The 24003-nt window shown below is 41.0% G+C and overlaps 1 long non-coding RNA gene across 1 annotated transcript; it reads right to left on the bottom strand.

The window, feature by feature from the left end:
* Window positions 1–616: 616 nt before the first annotated feature.
* LOC134227084 (uncharacterized) lies at window positions 617–10237 on the bottom strand. The gene is made up of 2 exons (XR_009983605.1): window positions 9773–10237; window positions 617–1163 (listed from the first exon to the last, which is right to left on the bottom strand). It is a non-coding gene; the product is annotated as an uncharacterized LOC134227084 (long non-coding RNA).
* Between the last annotated feature and the right edge of the window lie 13766 nt (window positions 10238–24003).

A 24003-nucleotide genomic window follows, 5' to 3' on the forward strand; every position in this document is an offset into this window, starting at 1 on the left:
CTATGAAACTGAACAAAGAGCATACTTACGCCTAAATGCGTGCAACACGAGCATCTTTATAGTACGATGAAACTCTTAATGGAAGCCACGGATAAAATATTCATAGATGTAAGGCATTTTCATAACACATTATCGTTCTATGTGACTATGTCTCATCACTATTTTAATATTATCTATTTTTTGCAATTTGCAATTATTATGAAATTCAATAGTGATCAACAGCGTTTTAGTCTCTGTCGGATGCAACTTGTTGCAAGAAAATCGGTTAAGAGTATCTATGTGAAAATTTGGCTAATGTTTTTCATGGCATTTTGTGCACACACACACGCACACACATACACACACACACACACACACGGACAGACAGACATTTGTTCAGCTCATCGAGCTGAGTCGAATGGTATATAACACTATGGGTCTCCAGGACTTCTATCAAAAGTTCGATTTTGGAGTGAAATGATAGCCTTTCGGTACAACTTAGTTGTACGAGAAAGGCAAAAATGACGCGATTCACTACTCGGAGATTGTTTTGTAACGGCCTTGCTGCTTGACGCATTATTTGCATTAGAAAGTGATTGAAATCTCTCCCAAACATCATAAACATTAAAAGTGGCTCTAGTGCTGATAAAGTTGTATGCATTTAGATGCATTATATGAACTTGAAATTTGTTTCATTCAACCTTTTTTTTAAGTATTTAACGTTTTAGAGACGTTTGGAGACGGCTATTCCGTGGCAAAGGAAGAGTTGAGACTTGTCTTTAGAATTTTTGCAAGTACCAATCTGAATTACCTAAATTATATCTACATGACTCTAACGAAATGCGACCAGAATTTTGTGTTATCTCAACTAGTCCAAAATTTGATTCCTTGAAATCTGGCTATCAATCTAACTAATATCAATGATGTCTACATTCATCTCCTATCTTACTTATAAGCTAAATCTTGAAGTTCCCTGTGTTAGAAAATTCTGCTCGTGAGTAACTTAAGGGTATTTCGTGTCCTTGCCAACCTTCTGTCTTACATTTTCCGCTAGTGGAAATATGCAATCGCATTATCCTCGCGTTGATGTTGTGTGCTAAGTACTCACTCACTCAATGTTGAATTGTAGTCAAGCTTGTGTACTTCCAAATTGTCACGGCTTTCAGCAATTTTCAGCATTGAATCTGTAAATATAGTTAAGAAATAAAAAATCAAAATCATTATTCTACTTTCTATAAAATATCAAATAAGAATTTCATGGTCAACATGGTCAAATTTCATTTCCTAATTCTTCAATAACAAACGGAACGGGACCTTTGGCCGAAAGTCAGTCGACCAGAAGCCATTTGGCCGAAAGACGAATTAGGCCAATAGTCAACGGTTGGCTGAAGTGGATGTTCGGCCGAAATGATCACTAGGCCAAAAACAGTTTGAAATGTCATTTGGCAAACAGCGACAGCCGAACTGGTCATTAGGCCGATAATGTCGTTTGGGCCATGTGGCCGAAAAGAGGTGTGCGCCGGCTCGAAAATCGTCGTCTGCGGCGGTGGTGTGATGATTTTTTATTTCGTTCGTTTCTTGAAGTTTGTTTTTTTTTCTGTATTTTCGTGGGATATTTTCAAGACATTAAAGGTAGAGTCTTTTGAATTTCGACGAAAAATCTAATGATGTTCTCCAAGAAAGTCTCTGCACACTTAATTTTTTTACCGGGATCTCAGCAAAATGTTGAGCTTTTACCGAGAATCGCACAGCCGTGCCCCAGCAAACATGTTTTTTGCCGAGATTTCTGACAATCAGCAAATAATTTGCCGAAAATAAGCTAACAAACGCTGTTTTTGCCGGAATATCAGTTGTTTATTTTGCTGGCGCACGGCTGTGCGGATTTTTGCCGAGCTGCAGAAATAAAAACTGAGTGTGTGAGTTTCCACAAAATATTAATGGTTTTTTTTGGATCCTTTCAATTTTCCAAAGGATTTTTTTTGGCATTTATAAAAAAAATCTCTGTGCAATTTCGGAGTAAAAATGTTCGAAAGTTTCAAAGTGGAATTGACTGAAATTTTGACAGAAATTTTATTGAAGTTTCCATGGGAAATACGCAGGAGCCTCTTAGAAATTTCCATCGAAGTTACTCAAAAATTATTTATATTGTGCAAAAGAAATTCTTCTGAAATTCCACATGGTTACATTTGTTCAAAACAAGAGAGGGTCGTTTAGCCGAAAGTCATTGGTCGGAATACCTTTTGGCTGAATACCTTGGCCGAACAACACGTTAATCTGAAAGTCATCTACCCGAGTTCCACATGGTCGAAAGCGACATACCGCCGAAAAGAACAAACGGCCGTGTGTCAGGTAGTTAATTTGCTCTGCTTTATGCGGTCGAGTCATGGTTGATTAATATCATTATGTAATAAAAAGACATGTCATTTGATGAACGGGTAACATGGCCAAAAATATCGACCCTTTAAGCCAAATCACATTTTCAGTCAAATGGCCTTTTTTTAATATTTTATTTCCGTGATTTTTCTTTAACTATTAGGGGGAGATCCCCCAGTGCCGGACACATAAGCCATTTATCGAAAAACTCTCCATTTATCCGGATTATGTTTACTTGTACATCATATACACAAAATATGATCATTGATAATTCATACAAACTAAATTTGATCATTTGAACACGTTTTTGGACGATGTGCTTTAATGATGAATTTTGGGGAAAATTTTCTCACGGTTCAGAAAAGCGTCCCCAAGTACCGGACACTATTGCATCATGTTCAAATATTACCAAGTTCCTATTACATGAGTAAAGAAATCATTTAGAATAGTAATATTGTTAACTTGTTTCACGTTGTTACATCCTACTCAAAATTCCCTACATTTTCAATGACATCTTCAATTTTTGTTTCTGCTTATTTCTATAGCTTTCTGATATCTCAGTAAGAAAAAATAATTGGGTTGAAGTAAGTTTAACAAAACAGGTGTAAAGAATGGCTATTTAATCACATACAGATACAGAAATTGATTTTGCACCGTAGATACATTATATATGTAGCAAATCATGGTCGCTATTTGAAATATGATTAACATTGACCATCTCTACATAATCAGAATACATTGGATGGGTTTTAATATTGTTGATTCAAACCTTCAAACATGGGGATCTGATATTCCATACAGCTAAAAGACTTTCCAATAGCTTTCTATTGTACTACATAAGATGGTGGAGGGATCTCTGCAAGTGCCGTTTTTAGAAGTGTCCGGTATTGGGAGGTGTCCGGCGCTGGGGGATCTCCCCCTACAAGTTTATCATTCTTTCTGCAGAACGACCATTTCGGATAAATGGCCTACCGTCGTGCGGGGCTTCTTTTGACAAATCGGGGGCTACTTTGGACATTTTGAAACAAGAATTATAACGTAAATTACCATCAAATTTCCATTATCACAATTCAGGTGTATTGTTGATACCTGGATGGCAGCTTTCTGTTTCAAATTTTGTATTTATTTCGTTTAATTTGTTCAGAAAATTTAAAATCCAAAGTAGCCCCTGTAATCAAAAGAAGCTCCGCACGACGGTATTCGATCGAGCGACTATTTCGGGCAATTGACTGATTCGGACGAACGACATTTTAAATATTCGCCCTAAGATGAGTTTCGGTCTAATGGTTTGTTCGGCCAAATGACATATTCGGTCAAACAATTTTCAGCTTTGTGTCGACCAAACGGCCCTTCCCGTTGTTTGACCGAAAGTCATTCGGCGGATGCCATTTGTTGGAATGGCACTTGGTGCTGAACCATTAAGCCGAAAGTCTTCTAGCCGAATTTCATTTGGCCGAAACAGTCATTCGGTCGAAAATGGTTTGTCCGAATGTGTGATTTGGCTGAAAGCGACATATGGCCGAAAAGGATATCCAATATTTTGCGCTCCATAATAGCGACCGAGTGGGGCCATCCTTAGCCGTGCGGTAAGACGCGCGGCTACATAGCAAGACCATGCTGAGGGTGGCTGGGTTCGACTCCCGGTGCCGGTCTAGGCAATTTTCGGATTGGAAATTGTCTAGACTACCCTGGGCATAAAAGTATCAAAAGTAGTATCATTTTTAATAAAAGTGACAAGCTGCGGATTTCTTAGTGATTTATCACCTAAGCACGATAGAAAACAATGCGAACTTGCATTCTGATGTGATAAACTGCAAAGGAATCCTCTGCTTGTCACTTTTATTTAAAAGAGGGGAAGTCGACGAAGAGAATTCTCTCTTGCGACATTCGCCCTTTTACCAGATAGAGCTTGATTTACACTTTTGAATCAACGGAGATCTTGATTCGTTGTGAGTTCAGTGCGAGATTTCTCTTGTTTCGGACAGCAGAACGATGGCGCAATCGGCCGAAATATTGTGTTCTGCCTTGCGCGGCCGGTAATAAAAATCAGTTCAGTGCGAGATTTCTCTTGTTTCGGACAGCAGAACGATGGCGCGATCGGCCGAAATATTGTGTTCTGCATTGCGCGGCCGGTAATAAAAATCAGTTCAGTGCGAGATTTCTCTTGTTTCGGACAGCAGAACGATCGCGCGATCGGCCGAAATATTGTGTTCTGCATTGCGCGCTCGGTAGGCCGGTAGTTAGTTTGTACTACTTTTCGCGCCCGATTCATGGCTAGGAAAAATCACTGTGTATAAAGAATGGCACGGTCGCATCGCTTATCAGAGTGAATCCAGATCCAACGATGCCTACCAATTAACTGATAATCCTTCCTGTGGTTTTTGTGGAGACGCAGAGGTAAACACGGTCTTCAAATAGCAAAAACCACCTACTAATATTCCTTCCTTCTTCCTAACTGACTACAAGGACGTGGCCGGCGCCGTTATTGATCATTTGAATTTTAGAGTCACTGAAACTTGCACACTGAGAATGCTTGAACAATCCCAGTCAATCATTCAGTTGATTCTTTGTGCAATTTCATTGATTCTGGTCAATCACGGAGTAGCAACCATAGATATGTGTAGTCAGTCAAAGCTAAGCTAAGCTAACGGAGGTCTTGATTCGTTGAAAAACATTGACACTCATTCAGATACCGAACAAACAAATAACAATACAAATTAATTTTCATTATGTTATTCAAGGTAGTTTTCTCATACAACATTTTTATAATTTTATTTGATTTTCTAGAAATGTGAAAGCCACAAAATATGAACAATTCTTTAATGGATCTGATAAGTGTTTTTTTTTTCAGGGGATAGGAAATCTGGATGATGCGATACCCATGTAGTGTAAGGATGGGTTCATTAAAATCCTCTAAAACTTACTTCTTTTACACTAACCAAATTCCTCCGGCATTACTTCAAGGAATGACTGTTGAGCATTGCGCGGCTCAAGTCAAAAAGTGCATGAGAAATACAGGAGGCGGCAACATTGGAAACATTAAGCAGTGAACACAATGCTCAACAGTCACTCCTCGCAGTATTGCTTGATTTTGGACCGTAGTGAATTGATAAGTGCCAAGGAAGTTGGTTTTAGCCTAGGATGTTTTAGTAAGTCCAACGTAGTGAATGCAGCCTTACGTCATATGAGTATCGCTGCACCCAAGTGTCTGATTGTAGATTTCTTTTCTATTGATCATAATCATTATCATTATCAATTCGTCGATATCTTGTGGCTTTCAGAATTTCGGAATATAAAATAAAATTGTTACAAAAAAGCACAAAAAACTACCAAATTTATAAATAACATAGTGGAGTTAAGAAAATTATTTTGAGCTTTTTAGTGAAATGTCTTCACTTGTCATAAGACGAGTTTGTACAATCCCATTGAAATTCCACCACTTAATTGTATCTTGACAGATACGTATTTCGACCTCAACAGTAAGGCCGTCTTCAGTGTCTCGTACGAGTCGAGTCAAGTACGAGACACTGAAGACGGCCTTACTGTTGAGGTCGAAATACGTATCTGTCAAGATACAATTAAGTGGTGGAATTTCAATGGGATTGTACAAACTCGTCTTATGACAAGTGATAGTGGAGTTTTTTTTTCTGACATTCGTTTGTTTGTAGATATCGAATGCGTGCCAATGTTTTTCAATTAATCATAGCCTACGTTGATTAAAAATTGTAAATTTTTTCAACCTCTTAAATAACGAGAAAGCACTCACTTGATCGCCATTATTGAGCACAAAATACTGGATATGGGCGAACGAGTCATTTCCCCAAACAAGTTGATTCCTTGAAAAGTTAATGTGGTTGAAATGGTCGTTTGGGCGAAAATGTCTTTTATTCTAATAAGTTCTTTGACCGAAAATGCCGCTTGGCCGAAATGATCGTTTGATAGAAGTAGCCCTTCGGCCAAACGTCATTTTCGGTCAAATGTGTTTTCGGCTGTATCCAAATGACCCTTTCAAACGACCAATTTTAAAAAATGACAGTTTCGGTTGAATGACCTATTCAGCCGAACGACATTATCGGCTATATGTCAATTTCGAAAACATGACGTTCGGCTTAATATCTTCCTGCCAAACGACTTTTTCCCGTTCATTAATTTGATTTTAATGAGAAATCGATCACAATTTCCACTGAAAATACTAATTGAGAATTGAGAAATGAGGAGTGAAAAATGGGAAATGAGAAGCAAGAATTACGAAATCAAAGTGAACGTCACACTTCTCATTTCTCATTTTTCACTTCAGGTTTCGAATTTCTCACTTCTCATTTCTCACTTTTCGCTTCACAATTATCACTTGAGAAGTGTGCAGTGTAAAATGAGGAATGAGAAGTGAAACTTCTCATACACTTTTCACTTTTCATAGTGAGAAGTGAGAAATGAGGAGTGAGAAGTGTGTCGTTTCACCCCTTATTTTTTATTTTTCAATTTATTCATCGCACTCCTCACTTATTTCACAGGGTGAATTTAGAAGCAGGAGATGGGGAGTGACAAATGAGAAGTGTAGAAGAGCGAAGCCAGAAAGCGATAAATGGCAGTGGCAGATTCACTTCAAATTTACGGTCATATAGGGTAAGACGGTATAATATGCCCCCCTAAGGCAACTCCTTGATAACTTTTTACTTTGCAACGCAATTTATGCAAACTTTGTGTTATTTGGTAGTCCAGGAAGTCATATTAAAATATTACAGATAACACGTAATAAAGCTTTTTTGAAAAGTCGTGAAAATGGATTTTAAAAAGGGCCTGGGCAATACGCCCCACCTTAACCAAAGACGTTTCATAGCCTTTCATTAGTATTTTATCAATCCCATAATAAAAAGGTTATGAATCCTCATGTGCTTGTCATTGGAAAACCAACGTAAGTCCATTTAACATGTACGTCCCCAACCCCCATTTTACAAGAAAACTCAAAATTCAAAACCACGTAGCTCAGCCTATTTCTAACGGATTTTCAATCAATCTTCTGGAATCGATCACAAAATTCCTATAGTTTAAGGGACCGAGGTCAATATTTGTGCAATGACTATGGTTTCGGATATGGGGTTACCTCCCTCCCGGAAAAAATCGTCACTTGCAGATCGGCTTCGAAATCCATCTTGCGACATGTCAAACTTCATGATTTTGCAAAACAAGTACACTGGAGTACATTTCGGCGATTTTCGATCGAATTGGCCACCCTCCGGGTACTTTAAGACATGGTTCCCTTGGGGAAGTGGCCAATATCCGTTCAATCTAGGAACCCATCTTGCGACACGTCAAACTTCATGATTTTGCAAAACAAGTACACTGGAATACATTTCGGCGATTTTCGATAGAATACGCCATCCTCCGGTTACTTCCAGGGCCTGGTTCCCTTGGGGAAGTGGCCAATTTTTGTTCAATCCTGGAGTGCATCTTGCGACATGTCAAACTTCATGATTTTGCAAAACAATACTTCCAGGGCCTGGTTCCCTTGGGAAAGTGGCCAATTTTCGTTCAATCTTGGAACCCATCTGGCGACATGTCAAACTTCATGATTTTGACATGACATTGCACGAAAATTGACCTCGGTTCCTAAAACTATAGGAATTTTGTGATCGATTCCAGAAGACTGCTTGAAAATCCGTTAGAAATTGGCTGAGCTACGTGGTTTTGAATTTTGAGCTTTGTCGTGAAATGGGGGTTGGGGACGTACGTGTTAAGCAGGTTTGAATTACATTTAAAAAGTTTCCATATAATTTGGAAGCAATGGCTGCAAGCTCGCCGCTCTTGTGTACAATTGGTAAGGGCATATTGACCAGTATAGGGCGTTTTGACCAGTGAAACATATTTTTGAAAAACGTCACATTTTTTAAGATGGATGCAATTTTATATCACATTAACCACTAAGAAAAATTATTTGGTTGCCCAACTTAGTGTTACAGTGCAAGTTTTGCGGACAGTATGCTAGCATCGCTCCAGAAAGTTGAGCAAACAAACATCAAAAGTTACATCATAACTGTAACTTTTTGTATTTTGCTATTATTTTCATTATGTAATACAAAAATACTTTCACATTTACATAGGATAAGTGGTTTACAAATATTAAAAGGTTCCAATTGATTTTTACTTTTAGTCAGTTATAGTTTTCTAGAAACCAGAGGGGGCGTTGGGGCGGCCAGGTAGGGCGCATTATACCGTCTTACCCTTATCGTTTGGCCAAGCGACATTCCAGGCCGTATAACAGGATGAGCCGAATAACATTTCCGGTCGAATAGCCTTTTCTGCCAAACTACCATTTCGACCAAATGTCATATTAGACCAAACAACTTTTTCGACCAAACGACATCGTTTTTGGGCATATAACGCATTCGGAAAACAAAATTATTGACCAGATGGCCCATTCTTCCAAATGACAATTTCGGCCAAATGGACCTGTTCGACAGAACGACATTTTCGGCCAAATGACTTTTGGCCGATTGGTTTGTTCGGCCTCATTCGACCAAATAACATTCGACCTTGTGGGCTTCGGCCGAATGACTCGTGAAGTTGAACGTTGTCATTTCATGGAAAATTTGGGTGTAGATCATTTCTTCAGAAGATGTCAAAACTCTTACGCTGATGGTTTCCGAGTTATCAAATTGTGTTGTGAAATTCAACATATTGCATACAAAAAGAAAATAATTTTCCTCGGGGCGATTTCCGACTACTAAGAGCACTTGCATGAAATATATTCGCCCTCAATGCCTTTTCTTCTGAATTTCCACAACATTTATTTCAAATTTTCATTGATCGCTCTTTTCAACTTTTAAGAAAAACTGTTCATTGAAAATTGAAAATTCAAAACATTGAAAATTCTTATGAATATCTATGGGAAACTATTTTGCATTGGATTTGGATAGGAAAGGCTTTTAAATTTTGACGGTTTTTTTCCCCTAATTTCTACTGAATTATCACGGAAAATTCTTCTGGATTCATGCTTCAAGATGTACTCCTCCATGTCCAACGCTGTCAAGATCACTTGCAGCTGCACCCAATGAGCTAGACTTTACTAAGGAGGCGCAGATCAGTAGTAGCGAATCGGATCAAGCTCAGGTTTGAGCTTTTCTCGTTGTTTAAATATCCGACATTTGGGTGATCGTGGATTTTCATTTATGTTGAGATTTCAGACATCTACATTCACAGATGATCCACCACGAGCTTTGTAATAAACTAGATTCGGGGAGAAAAATAAAAAAATCGCGATCATTTCCTTATAAGGATCAAATTTTAAAACAATTTGAATACAGAATCAAAAGGGTGGAATCAAATACGAAAACAAAATTTGTTTACAGATCACTGCGTTAAGTAATAAACCGTCTACTTGCTACCATTCCTGAAAAAATAAATAATCGACAATGAAACTTACCGATTGTGACGTATTTACTTTTTCCTGCTGCTGTCTGATGCACTTACAGATATTTCAAACCAGTAAAATGACTGAATCCGCATGGAATTTGCTGCCTCGGAATAACAACGATTTATTAAAAGAATTCAAATGAAGCCAACACAGAAATCCGTCAATTTCTCGTATCATGTTGAATGGCACATTTCGCCATCTTTTTTCCGACATTTGTCAACGTAACGCCGGTCCAAATGATTATTTGCGTTTGCTTCTTCAGCAACAGCCATATTGGGAACTCCACTCTCGGATACTGACTCGGTTCACAGCAAGGGAAACTATAATTCCAAACTTATTTAGTTTAATTTCACTTTTTCACCGAAAACCTCATGTTTGAGTGGGAGCCAATGCATAAAATGCGTCCAAAGTTGCCGAGAGTTAACAAGAAACTACATGCATGCTCCGACTGAGCACTCTACCTTTTTGGATGCATGTTCGCTACCTATCGGACCAATTGTAATTTCGCCCGTGTTGTGATGCGTTCATACGGGTAGTCAAAGTTGTGTTGTTTTGAAAATGCTCAGTACACGGAATGAAAATTTTCGCGAAAACTTGAAAACTGTCATGGAATTAGTAAATCTAAGATTCAAGTTCACTATACCGATGTTCCGTACCTATTCGTATGATTCAAATTCAGAACGCCAATCAAAGGAAGCTTGTAAAATAATTACCAATAATATATTTCTAATATATTTAAAACTGTATTCGAATTGGATTGAGTTTTTATATTGCATTAATCAATACAATGAAGCATTTGTTGGGGAACATTATGACTTCTATTCAGTTTTTGCTGATTGTAATAGATGATAAATTTATTGATCTATTGTATTATTGATGTCTAATATTTATTAGGGCTTGCAATAAAATGATAACTTTTGTGATCATTTTCTAAGGCTATCATAGATGTGTAAAATTTACCCGCAGTACAAACATCATGAGCAATCAAAGCATTCACCACCAGAATCAACCATGTGGAGGCCAATTTTTCAAAAATATCAGAGTAGCTTTATTACTAGAGGCATGTTTTTCTTAGGTGACTATCTGACGCTTATTTTTTGTTGCGAATAGAAATAAGCGGTGGAGTAGATTCTTTTATGAGCGGTAATTCCATAATTCTAGTAAGTAAAATTGCTCTAAATCAGCCAACTTAAGAGCTACAGAAAAAGTTTAGCCAGAAAAGTTGTTTGGAATGAGTTGCGCTACAACTTTGTAGAACATTCTTTGTCATTATTCCGTAAAATAAAATAAATATTTTTATTTTTTTTTGTATAATGGGTCACCCTATTCTTTGATAGTATCATGATCATACTATTCCAATCAACTTTGTAGAACAACATTTTTTTCTAAAAAATATAGTTTTGACGTAAAATGCATCTTTCGCGTATAACTGTATTCTGGACCATAGTGGATTGATTCAGCTGTTCTCAAGTTTTAGCGTCACTAACAAACAAACATTTATTTTTATCTATATAGATGAAGGCATTCCTGACTGTCAATCTGTACCCGTGTCCTGTTAATAGACGAAGTTGCATGCAAGATGGGCACGTTTGAACGTCCCGGTCACTGGGAATTTGAGTTTCTCCCAACGCTGTCGGTCGGCATAGGATTTTAAGGTTCAGCCATGTTGGGTTGTTTTGTGGGTCAGTTTGTTTGCGGTTTGCACTGCAGACATATTTTTAATCTGCTAATTTTTCTAATCTAATTTTATTTTTAATATTTTTAATCGGTACCGTACCCTTAGTGGAGGTAGCACCAATAGTGGAGGTAGTGGGGTTTAAATCAGATTTATTGTACTTCCAGTTGAAAACCGAAGTGAGCTCTCGCGACAATCGAGTTTTCTCCCGTTTCCTTTTGTCGCAACTACGTCGCGACTAGTGCGCATCATGGCGCATGGCGGTGGCATAGATGCGCACTAGTCGCGATGCAGTTGCGACATCAGGAAATAAGGAAAAACTCAATCGTCGCGAGAGCTCACTTCGGTTTTCAACTGGAAGCACAATATCATAATTATACACTTCACGATGGTTTCAGTTGATGCGTCGTGCTTTAAATATCCTGTCAAATACAACTTATCCTAAGGTTTCGCTTGAAAAACTATTGATAACAATGATTTTCCTTAATAAAATTGATTCCCTTGCACCTATAGTGGTGCAACTGTACCAAAAGTGGCGAATCTCATAAAAAATCAATGGATAGCACCACTATGGGAACCAAAATTAATTTTACCGCCACTAAAGGAACACCCTCATAGTTTTGAACAATACCTGTACAACTGTACAGACCATCCATCACAACTATAAGTCTAACTATAAGAAGATAATACTATATGTACAGAAACGTACAGAAACTAGAATTATGTTCGATCGAAGAAAGGGGCCCAGAGAACCACATGCACTTCGACGGAATCTTTTGAATATGTAGTCTCGAAATTTTACACCACAACTTCTTGTTTGGTGGTGGGAATACTTGGTGTTCCGTGCGAGTACAATATGTACTTGGGTATCATAGCACTCGTTTCGCTAGCTGTAGTAAAAGTCGGCGCGATCGCCGTTCATTTAAAGATGTCCAGGCGAGTTTCGCCGAGGCCAGTTTGCGTAACAGGTAGAAGGGAACTTCCAGAATGGACTACAAGTACGATCCACCTTCACCCGATGTTGTTAACCAGAGTTTCTGACGTTGAAGTGCAGGAATGATCACTTGTGGCTTTCTGGCACTTTTGTTAAATCGGCTTTACCGATGATCTGAAAATAAGAAGAGCTTGTTTTCTAATGGTTTCAATCAAATATCCATTTTTCTATTACCTCACCAATTTGTCCAGTAACTGGAGTGGTTGGTTACGTGGATCCGTGGATTCTAATCAGGGATGTGTTCTCTATTTGAATCATTTGTTTGAGAAACTGTATAAGTCCATTTTACACTCTTTCGAGAAAACAACAAAAAACTGTTTTCGAACAAATTTGCACCGAATCTTTCGATTTCTTCGATACAGATCAACAGTTTTTGGCAAAACTCAACACCCTGGGACACTTTCAGTGCAAAAAATGTAAACAGTACTCCACAGTTGCTTTTCAAAATACGTGGACATATGTAGTTTCTCAAACAAACGAAAAAAATGTCTTACATTCCTGAACAAAATACGTATTTTTGGACGAGGATTCAGAATATATAAAAATCTCATTTTGGCCAAAAATGTTACATATGCAGTTTCTCAAACAAACGGTTTATTTGCTCAGACCGCATTGTGCTTTCGTGCTGTGCGGTTCTATTTTCTCTCTTTGCGGCAGGAAGTTTTTAATACTACCCGAAGCTATTTTAATTTCAACAGTGCTCCTCCGCACTATTTGTACCCACTGATCCCGTTACGATCTTTGCAAGGACCCGTGCCTTCGTTTTACGTTGGACCCGTTTGCGGAAGTAAAATTCCGACAAGCGGTGGTATTCCTGCAGGGACACCGTTCTGGGAAAAAACCTCTTAGAAGGTCACGTCTCCACGCTCAGCCATGAGCATTAATGAAAACAAGAGGAAGGGGGAGTCTCTGAATTCTCCACTTCCTTCAAAGAAACAAGGTTTCAAGACCGTCCTGCCTAGGCGCGGAAAAATAGAAGGAAGCTGGAGAATTCAGATATTCCTTCTAACTCTAATATCGGAAATAATTCTTCTCCTATCGAACTGAGCAATCAGTTCGATTTAATTAATGATGAAATTGAGCAAATCGAATCTACCTCTAGCCCAGGTGATTCGATTCATGCGAAAAAACAAAGGATTTCGCCATGTGTGGTATCTGTTGCCGAGTTTTCTGGCTTTAGGAATGAAATCTTGAGTAACCTTCAGGGGATCAAGGTTTCATTTCAGATTGCTAGGAAGGGTGACTGCCGCGTTTTGCCGGGATCCTTTGACGATCGCAAACGTCTTCTTCACTATTTAACTGAGAAGCGCCATAAATTCTTCTCATACGACGACAAAACTGAGCGATTGTTCAAAGTCGTCTTGAAAGGTCTCCCCAGTGATGACAAATCACTGGATGAGATTAAAATTGAAATTTCTGAATTACTTGGATTTGCGCCAGTCCAAGTAATTAAGATGAAAAAGAAACCTCGCTCTGGTACTTCCCAGAAGGGTATTTCTCAAGAATTTTATTTAGTTCACTTTAACAAAAATTAACTAAACAATATGAAAAGTTTGGAAAAGGCCTGTATTATGTCCCATGTCCGTGTTACATGGGAACATTTTCGCAGGCCTGGGGGAAATTTCCAAAACCCCACTCAGTGTCGTAAGTGTCAAAAGTGGGGTCATGGAACCAAACATTGTCACATGGATGCTAAATGCATGATTTGTGGTGGAACCTCTCATGCCAAGGACGCCTGTCCTGTGAGAGAAGATTCCAATAAATTTAAATGTGCTAATTGTGGAGGCAATCATAAATCCAATTTCTGGGAATGCCCTTCACGCAAAAAAGTTTTGAATTCCCGTGCAAAATTGATGACGGGAAATTCCAATAGGATCCCAGATTCGACGGGTAAACATATTTCAAACGCTTAAAATCCGCAATCATTTTCCGGTAGAGTAATTCATACCCACCACAATCAACGAACAAATTTTGCTCCTACCTCTCAACGGGTAAGGAGCAGTTCGTCGAATTCTAATTTTTCAAACACACCCTCCTATGCTAGCATCGCTGCAGGCAGGCAAAATTTTATTTCCGAAAATTTACCGATGATGAATGACTTTCATACCCATTCTTCAACGGGAAATAACGATCGTTTTGCCGACTCAGGTAGCATGTCTGCTTCCGACTTTGATTTTCTTAATGAACAATTGCATCACATGATTGATGCAATGTTCAAAGCAAATGCCAAAACTGAAGCAGTTCAGGTTGGTATCAAATTTACTCAAAGAATTGTTATTGGACTTCGTTTTAATGGATACAAATAATTCTTTGAAAATTTTAAATTGGAATGCCCGCTCTTTGAAGGGTAAGGAAGATGAATTATTCAACTTCCTATCAGTTCATAATGTGCACATTGCCATTATAACTGAAACATATTTAATTTATTTATTTATTCAGACTAAGGCCGAAGTGGCCTGTGCGGTATATAAGAGTCTTCTCCATTCGGCTCGGTCCATGGCTACACGTCGCCAACCACGCAGTCTACGGAGGGTCCGCAAGTCATCTTCCACCTGATCGATCCACCTTGCCCGCTGCGCACCTCGCCTTCTTGTGCCCGTCGGATCGTTGTCGAGAACCATTTTCACCGGGTTACTGTCCGACATTCTGGCTACGTGCCCGGCCCATCGCAGTCGTCCGATTTTCGCGGTGTGAACGATGGATGGTTCTCCCAACAGCTGATGCAATTCGTGGTTCATTCGCCTCCTCCACGTACCGTCCGCCATCTGCACCCCACCATAGATGGTACGCAGCACTTTCCTTTCGAAAACTCAAGTGCGCGTTGGTCCTCCACGAGCATCGTCCAGGTCTCGTGTCCGTAGAGGACTACCGGTCTAATTAGCGTTTTGTAGATTGTCAGTTTGGTACGGCGGCGAACTCTATTCGATCGGAGCGTCTTGCGGAGTCAAAGTACGTACGATTTCCAGCCACTATGCGTCTCCGAATTTCTCTGCTGGTGTCATTTTCGGCAGTCACCAGTGAGCCCAAGTACACAAATTCTTCTACCACCTCGATTTCGTCACCACCGATGCAAACTCGCGGTGGGTGGCTCACATTGTCTTCTCTTGAACCTCTGCCTATCATGTACTTCGTCTTCGACGTGTTGATGACTAGTCCGATCCGCTTAGCTTCCCTCTTCAGTCTGATGTAGGCTTCCTCCATCTTCTCAAAGTTACGTGCCATAATATCTATGTCGTCAGCGAAACCAAATAGCTGGACGGACTTATTGAAAATTGTACCACTCGTGTTAATCCCTGCTCTTCATATTACCCCTTCCAAAGCGATGTTGAATAGCAAACACGAAAGACCATCACCTTGCCGTAACCCTCTGCGGGTTTCGAAGGGACTCGAGAATGCCCCTGAAACTCGAACTACGCACACCACCCGATCCATCGTCGCTTTGATCAATCGTGTCAGTTTATCCGGAAATCCGTGTTCGTGCATTAGCTGCCATAGCTGGTCCCGATCGATTGTATCATATGCTGCTTTGAAGTCGATGAATAGATGATGTGTGGGCACGTTGTATTCGCGGCATTTCTGCAGTACTTGGCGAATGGCGAACACCTGGTCCGTGGTGGAGCGTTCGCCCATAAAACCCGCCTGGTACTGCCCCACGAACTCCCTTGCAGTTGGTGCTAGTCGACGGCATAAAATTTGGGAGAGTACCTTGTAGGCGGCGTTCAGCAATGTGATTGCGCGGTAGTTGCTACAATCCAGCTTATCGCCCTTTTTGTAGATGGGACACACGACACCTTCCATCCACTCCTGCGGCAAAACTTCCTCCTCCCAAATCTTGGTAATGACCCAATGCAGCGCTCTAGCCAGTGCCTCACCACCGTGTTTAAATAGCTCTCCTGGTAGTTGGTCAACCCCAGGGGCTTTGTTGTTCTTCAGCCGGCCAATCTCCTCCTGGATTTCCTGGAGATCTGAAGCCGGTAAAATCATGTCCTGCGCGCGTTCTGCTAGGTCCATCACCATACCGCCATGTTCGTCTGCCACATCGCCATTCAGGTGCTCTTCGTAGTGCTGCCGCCACCTTTGGATCACCTCACGCTCGTTCGTAAGAAGGTTCCCGTTTATGTCCTTACACATATCAGGCTGTGGCACGTGGCCCTTACGTGAACGGTTTAACTTCTCATAGAACTTTCGTGTGTTATTAGCGCGGTACAGTTGCTCCGTTTCTTCACGGTCTCGATCTTCCTGCTGGCGCTTTTTCCTCCGGAAAATCGAGTTTTGTCTGTTCCGCGCCTGTTTATATCGTGCCTCGTTCGCCCTCGTGCGGTGTTGCAGCAGTCTCGCCCATGCTGCATTCTTCTCTTCCACTAACTGCTCACATTCGCCGTCATACCAGTCGTTTTTCTGATCCGGGGGCACCGTGCCTAGTGCAGCGGTTGCGGTGCTACCAATGGCGGATCGAATATCTCTCCAGCCATCTTCAAGAGACGCTGCGCCTAGCTGCTCTTCCGTTGGAAGTGCCACTTCCAGCTGCTGCGCGTATTCTTGGGCTAGTCTACCGTCTTGTAGCCGCCCAATGGTAAGCCGCGGCGTCCGACTTCGACGCGTGTTGTACACCGTCGAGAGTTTTGAGCGCAGGCATACTGCAACGAGGTAGTGGTCGGATTCAATATTCGCACTGCGGTAAGTGCGGACATTCGTGATGTCGGAGAAGAATTTACCGTCGATTAGAACGTGATCGATTTGGTTTTCCGTTTCTTGGTTAGGTGATCTCCATGTGGCCTTGTGGATATTTTTGCGAGGAAAGAAGGTGCTTCGGACTACCATTCCGCGGGAGGCTGCGAAGTTTATGCATCGTTGGCCGTTGTCATTCGATACGGTGTGCAGACTAGGGTGGCTCAAATTAGTATGGGAAAAACTTTGTTCAATTTTTGTGATGGGCCGCCCTCTTATTCGGTTCTATTTGATGCCCTGATGCTCTGGACAAAATTTCAGCCAAATCGGTCAACGTTTGGCCAGTGCTAAACTCGTTGGAAGTTTATATGGAAAAATGTATGCAGAAACATCCAAAAACAGTAAATTGCAGCTGGACTACACAACTTACGATGAAGAACTATGATACTCATTTAGATCTTGGAGAATTTAGTACAGAATGTTATGCAGAAAACCGCGAGAAGATTCGAGTTTGCCCGGCTAAGTTATTAGCATTTCTCTGCAGTGGGGTTTGAACAAATTTCGTTTCTTTTACCCTTGAAAAGAAATAAATTCACCCCTACAACACTCCAGTAAAATGCTAATATCTTTGCCTAATAAACTCTAATCTTCTCGCGGTTTTCAGCAAAACATTCTGTTCTTTATTTTACAACAACTGAATGAGTATCATGGTTCTTCATCGTAAATTGTGCCGTCCAACTGCAAATCACTGTTTTTGGATGTTTCTGCATACACTTTTCCAACCAGTTTAGCACCGCCCAAACGTTGACTGATTTGGCTGAAATTCCAGAGCATCAGGGCATTAAATAGAACCGAATAAGAGGGCGGCCCATCAAAAAATTTGAAAAAGTGTTTTTTGAGCCACCCTAGTGCAGACTATCCGGTCCGATGACCGGTCTATACATTTCCTCCCTTCCTACCTGTGCGTTCATGTCACCGATGACGATTTTAACGTCCCGCAGTGGGCATCCATCGTATGTCTGCTCCAGCTGTGCGTAGAACGCTTCTTTCTCGTCGTCAGGTCTCCCTTCGTGTGGGCAGTGCACGTTGATGATGCTATAGTTGAAGAAACGGCCTTTAATCCTCAGCTTGCACATCCTTGCGTTGATTGGCTGCCACCCAATCACGCGTTGGCGCATCTTACCCAGCACTATGAAGCCGGTTCCCAGCTCGTTGGTGGTGCCACAGCTTTGGTAGAAGGTAGCCGCTCGATGTCCGCTTTTCCACACTTTCTGTCCTGTCCAGCAAATCTCCTGCAGCGCCACGACGTCGAAGTTGCGGGGATGTAATTCATCGTAGATCATCCTGTCGCAACCTGCGAAACCTAGCGACTTGCAATTCCATGTTCCAAGCTTCCAATCGTGATCCTGTATTCGTCGCCTAGGGGTTTGCCGATTATATCGAGTCGCATTATCTCTTATATTGTTCGTAATTATTGGTCGAGGCGGCTTATTGGGCCTGCGCAAACCTCCTGTCTCGTCGGAGGGCCGTCGTGTCAGGGCTGTTTAGCGTCCCACCTAACACCAGGACTTGGGCTTGTGCGCTTTGAGCGGCACACGGTCGCTTTGGTGGGGCCTACTTGCGGATACATGCAGCTTTTTATAGAGGTTTAACAGGGCCCACTGTCAAACCCCACCACATCCTAGGCAAGCCCCACAACTCGCAGATGGCCTGGGGAGGGATCGTCAAGCCCTTGGACATAGTCCCTGCTGCCCGCATATATTTAAAACCTGGGCTTTTCATCAAAAGAGATCCAAATTATCTTATTTACCGGAATGATCGTCTTGACAGCGCCTGTTGTGGGGTCGCCATTGTCATTAATAGACGTATGTATCAAACATAAATTATTTTTCTTCGTTCGAAACCAAAGTTTTTGAAACCTTGGGAGTTTCTGTTGAAACAAATTTTGGACAATTTTCCTTCATTGCAGCCTACTTGCCTTTTCAATGCAATGGGCAGCAAAAGAATTTGTTGAAAGCTGATCTTCAAATTCTGACTCGCAACAAATCAAAATTCTTCGTAATTGGTGACTTCAATGCCAAACACCGTTCATGGAATAATGCTCAAAGCAACTCCAACGGCAAAATTTTATTTGAAGATTGTTCTGCGGGATATTATACTATTCAATATCCCAATGGCCCAACTTGTTTTTCATCCACTCGAAATCCTTCGACAATTGATTTAGTTTTAACGGATTCAAGTCAGCTGTGTGGCCAATTGGTAACTCATGCTGACTTTGATTCTGATCACCTTCCTGTGACATTTGAAATCTCACAAGAAGCCATTTTTAATTCAATCAGCTCTACTTTTAATTATCATAGAGCTGATTGGGATTTATATAAAACGCATATTGATAGGAATTTTGATGTTGATATTCCTCTCGATATCAAAAGTGATATTGATAATGCTCTCGTATCTTTGGCAAATTTAATTGTCGAAGCCAGAGGCATTACAATTCCTAAATGTGAAATTATTTAAATTCAACTCCATTATTATTGACGACGATCTTCAGCTACTGATCCGTCTTAAAAATGTGAGGCGAAGGCAATACCAAAGAACTCGCAATCCCGCGTTGAAAGTTATTTGGCGAGATTTGCCAAATGAAAACGTTTCGCTATTATGAGAAATACCAGCTTTGAGAATAATGTCTCGAAGTTAAATCCCAGTTCGAAACCCTTTTGGAAATTAACGAAAATTCTTAAAAACCTCAAAAGCCAATTCCAGTGCTTAAAGAGGGAAATAAAATTTTATTAACAAAACCTCAAAAGCCAATTCCAGTGCTTAAAGAGGGAAATAAAATTTTATTAACAAATGGCGAAAAGGCTCAAAAACTTGCTCAGCAGTTCGAGAGTGCCCATAATTTTAGTCTAGGTCTCACTAGTTCAATTGAGGATAAGGTTACACGGAGTTTCGAAGACATTCTCAATCAAGAGAATGTTTTTGACCCTTCGTTGGGAACAAACTTGGATGAAGTGAGATCTATTACTAGAAAATTTAAAAATATGAAAGCCCCGGGTGATGATGGTATTTTCTACATACTTATCAAAAAACTTCCTGAGAGCTCTTTATCCTTTTTGGTTAATATATTTAACAAATGTTTTCAATTGGCATACTTCCCAGATAAATGGAAAACACCAAAGTTGTTCCAATTTTGAAGCCGGACAAAAATCCAGCTGAGGCTTCTAGTTATCGCCCAATCAGTTTGCTTTCTTCAATAAGCAAACTGTTTGAAAAGATTATTTTAAATAGAATGATGGTTCATATTAATGACAATTATATTTTTGCTGATGAGCAATTTGGTTTTCGCCATGGGCATTCAACCACCCATCAGTTATTAAGAGTAACGAATTTAATTCGGCTCAACAAATCTAAAGGATATTCGACTGGAGTTGCTCTTCTTGATGTAGAGAATGCATTTGACAGTGTTTGGCATGAAGGTTTTAATTTTCCTCTGTACATTATTAAACTGATCCAAAATTATTTATCTGCTCGCTCACTGCAGGTAAACTATCAGAATTCGAAATCTGATAGATTACTTGTAAGAGCTGGTGTTCCCCAAGGCAGCAAACTGGGGCCCATATTGTATAACATTTTTACTTGCGACTGATTTACCCAAGCGCGGTGTCATCATCATCAATAGACATAGCCCGCTGTCATCATTGAAACGCAGTATGAAAAAAAATATATATCCCGGGACATCCTGGCTACGATTTGGCGATGGGCTAAACAATAGGATGTCAATAGCCTGGACTTACCACTAGGGTGTCAAAAATCTTTGTATGCAGATGAATCGGGCCTCTCATCCAAAGGGCGAAGCCTTCGTGTCTTTTGTAGTAGATTGCAAAAAGTTTGGATATCTTTACCACTTACCTGCAAACATGGAAAATTTCGCCGAATGCTTCCAAAACTCTGCTTATAATTTTCCCACATATGCCATACACCCGGATCTGTTTTTACACGGGTAGGTTTTAGCTGATTACGACCTTTAGCGTTGATGAAACTATGAGTTAACCCCATGAAAAAAATCACAAAAAATCAAAGAAAATTCAGGTGGTATTTAAAAGGCTGTGGAAAATTAGGTTAACCGAGAAATTAAAGAATACCAACCGTGTAAAAAATATTGGGTGTATTGTCACTATGCATGGGGTTCCAATTAATTGGTCTAGCGAAGCTAAATATTTAGAACACCTGTTAGATCAAAAATTAACTTTTAAAAATCATATTAAGGCATTCAAGCCAAATGTGACAAATATATTAAGTAGATTTCACTTATAAACAGAGAATCTAAACATTTTTAGACCAGCCATGTTGTATGCTGTGCCAATATGGACTAGTTGCTGCAATACCAGAAAGAAGGCACTTCAGAAGATTCAAGATCGCTCGTCATTACAAGGCGAAAACATATCGCGACCAGCTTTAAGGCTGGTTTACAGTTCGGAAAACGTGTCCCGGGATTTGGTCTCCCATGTAGTTTAAATGGGAGCGGGATTTGCGTTTCCCGTGACAGGAGCAGAAGTCTACACGAAAAAATATTTTCCTGAAGTGTAAACCCAATCGCGGGAAAAGTGTACTGTTAAAAATCCCATGTGTAGAGATGCAAATCCCGCGGGGAAACAATTTCGTTTGAATTGATTCCGCACGGGAAATGTGTAATCTATGACGGAAATTTATTATGGGAAGAATTTAGTGAAGTGGATAGTGAAAAGTGAGAAATGTTAGAAGTGTGAAGAGAAAACTAAGGAATAATGAGCGAGAAATAAAAAAAATGAGTAAAAAAGCAATAAGCAATGAGCAGTGAGAATAAGAAGTAAGAAGTATACAATTAGAAGTAAGAGTTGAGTAGGGAGAAATTAGTAGTGTAATGAGTAGTTAGAATGAGGCGCGAGAAGTGAAGAGTATGAAGTGAGTTATGAAGAGTGAGAAAAGAAAATTGAAAAGTGACTAATGAGAATGATAAGTGAAAAAATGAGTTGTGAGAAGTGGAATGAATAGTGAGAAGTGGGAATTGAGAAAGAGAAGTAAAAAAAGTAAAGTGAGAAATGAGTACTAAGAAGTGAGAAGTGAAAAGTGAGCACTTTCTCACTCACTCACTCTCTCTCATTCACGTACTTTCAGACACTCATTCTCACTCACTCACTCAACCTCACACACTCATTCTCACTTACTCACGAATTCTCACTCACTCACTTTCACTCAATCACTCGTTCACTCACTCACTCACTTTGACTTACTCACCCACTCTCGTTTACTCATTTTCACTCACTCATTTCCTCTTTCTCTCCCACTCAATCGCTCTCTCTCACTCATTCTCTCCCTTTCTCTCGTTATATCTCCCTCTTCTCGTTATTTTTCCACCTCTTGTATAAAGAAATCCGAACCAAAACCCCGAAGTGTAAACTCAAGCACGGAAAATGTTTTGACAGTGGAGACTTATCGGCGGAAAATTTTCCCTGACAAACCCGGAGCAAAATCCCGTAACAAATCCGGCGGGCTCGTTTTCCGAACTGTAAACCAGCCTTTACCTGGTCCATTTGGAACACGACTCTACACGCTGTAAGGACCTGAAGCTAATCCGCGTTATAAATTACATCGTCGATGACTGGGAGCGATATCGTCCAGTTCACCGAGACATCACGCAGTGCACCAACTGCTACAACTTCGGACACTGCACCAGGAACTACCGCATGGCGAGACTGATCCGACCGACAAGTACGACAAAATGGAGGTAGCTGATCCCAAGTGCGCCAACTGTGGCGACAAACATCGGGCTACAATCATGGACTGTCCAAAGCTAGCGGAGTTCCTGAAAATCTGGAATAAGGCTTCCACCAGAACCCTGCCGAAGAAGAACTGTGTACCTGCACTCAACGGGGTAAACTATCCGGCCATGGTGGCTCCCCGACGAGTGATTCCAATCCGCAGCTGGAATGCTTGATCGCTCAAGAGCAAAATCATCGAGCTGAAGGTTTTTCTTGAGGATAAGGAAATATACGTGTTCATCACCGAAACGCAAACGTCTACACCTCGGAAATTCGTATCTTGCGACTCGACCGCCCACCAGGAGAAGTGGTGTTACCATCCCTCTTCGCTACAACATCATCTGTCGCCGGCTGCCAATTTTCCAGTTAAGCATCATCGAGACCATCGGTGTCGAAGTTTCCACTTCTGTCGGCACAATCACGCTCATTGCGGCGTACTGCCCAAATCAAGCCAAAACCAAAGATGGATCATCGGCAGCCCTTCGGAGGGAAGCTTACGCTGATATAAGGTCTGTATATTGTTGCCGGTGACTTGCACGCGAAGCATCAAGTCTGGGTCAACAGTCGCGGCAATAGAAACGGTATCATCTGGAGGAAGGCCACCACACGATCCTGAGCCCGGATTCCCCTACTCGGCTGAGTCGGTCCGGAGCCCATGCAACGATAGACCTGTACATCATCACCTGTACTCGCAGCCGGTCGTCTGCCAGAATTATTTATTTATTTATTCAGACTAAGGCCGAAGTGGCCTGTGCGGTATATAAGAGTCTTCTCCATTCGGCTCGGTCCATGGCTACACGTCGCCAACCACGCAGTCTACGGAGGGTCCGCAAGTCATCTTCCACCTGATCGATCCACCTTGCCCGCTGCGCACCTCGCCTTCTTGTGCCCGTCGGATCGTTGTCGAGAACCATTTTCACCGGGTTACTGTCCGACATTCTGGCTACGTGCCCGGCCCATCGCAGTCGTCCGATTTTCGCGGTGTGAACGATGGATGGTTCTCCCAACAGCTGATGCAGTTCGTGGTTCATTCGCCTCCTCCACGTACCGTCCGCCATCTGCACCCCACCATAGATGGTACGCAGCACTTTCCTTTCGAAAACTC

This window comes from Armigeres subalbatus, chromosome 3 (genome assembly GCF_024139115.2).
Source record: "Armigeres subalbatus isolate Guangzhou_Male chromosome 3, GZ_Asu_2, whole genome shotgun sequence".
Lineage (NCBI taxonomy): Eukaryota > Metazoa > Arthropoda > Insecta > Diptera > Culicidae > Armigeres > Armigeres subalbatus.